The sequence below is a fragment of the Dasypus novemcinctus genome, chromosome 5 (genome assembly GCF_030445035.2).
Source record: "Dasypus novemcinctus isolate mDasNov1 chromosome 5, mDasNov1.1.hap2, whole genome shotgun sequence".
In the NCBI taxonomy this organism is placed as follows: domain Eukaryota; kingdom Metazoa; phylum Chordata; class Mammalia; order Cingulata; family Dasypodidae; genus Dasypus; species Dasypus novemcinctus.
Genome location: NC_080677.1, coordinates 139,823,133 through 139,824,038, shown reverse-complemented (window position 1 = coordinate 139,824,038; position 906 = coordinate 139,823,133). Strand labels below are relative to the sequence as shown.

Here is a 906-nt window from a genome sequence, read left to right as displayed (position 1 = left end):
ATTATGTCATTGATGTGGAGACAGTGGTCAATGAAAGTGCTGAAGTCAGGGAAAGGGAAAAAGAGGTGTATAGGGGGCATTTTCAGGACTTGGAATTGACCTGAATGACATTGCAATGACAGATACAGGTCATTATATATCCTGCCGTAACCTACAGAATTGAATGGGAGAGAGTGTAAACTACAATGTAAGTTATAATCCATGCTTAGTGGCAATGTTCCAAATGTGTTCATTAATTTGCAATGAATGTACCACACTAATGAAAGAAGTTGTTAATGTGGGGAAAACTGGGAAGTGTGGGGACTGGGGCATATGGGAATCCCTTATATATTTGTATGCAATGTTTAATGTAATCTAAGTCTCTTTTAAAAATAAATAAAAAATATATTTTTAAAAAATGACTTGCCCTGGGCTACACTTTAATTGAAGTAACTTAATCAAAAGATCCCACTGTGCTCACTTCGGCAGCACATATACTAAAATTGGAATGATACAGAGAAGATTAGCAGGGCCCTTGTGCAAAGATGACATGTAAATTCGTGAAGCGTTCCATACTTTTCCTCTTATGTTTTTTAAAGTAACATTTTGTGTCATCTATTTATCTTTTTTTTTAAAGGACAATAATAATTTTTTTTAAAAGATTCCACCCACAATAGGTTCACACCCACAGGAATAGACCAGCATTATGAACATGATTTTCTGGAGTACATGCAGTTTCAAAACATCACACTCCACCCTCTGGACCCCCAAAAGACATGTTCTTTCCATATGCAAAATACATTCATTCCCTCACAATATCCCAATAAGCCTTAAATCATTTCAGTAACTAGTAAGTACAAGATTCATCAAAATTAGGTACAGGTATGGTCTGTCCTGGGACATAATTCCTCTCTGGCTGTGGCCCTG

The 906-nt window shown here is 36.4% G+C and overlaps 1 non-coding gene across 1 annotated transcript; it reads left to right on the top strand.

Annotated features, from left to right (window-relative positions):
* The first annotated feature begins 452 nt into the window (after positions 1–452).
* Positions 453–559, top strand: LOC111764171 (U6 spliceosomal RNA). The gene has a single exon (XR_002796856.1). It is a non-coding gene; the product is annotated as a U6 spliceosomal RNA (small nuclear RNA).
* Positions 560–906: the final 347 nt, after the last annotated feature.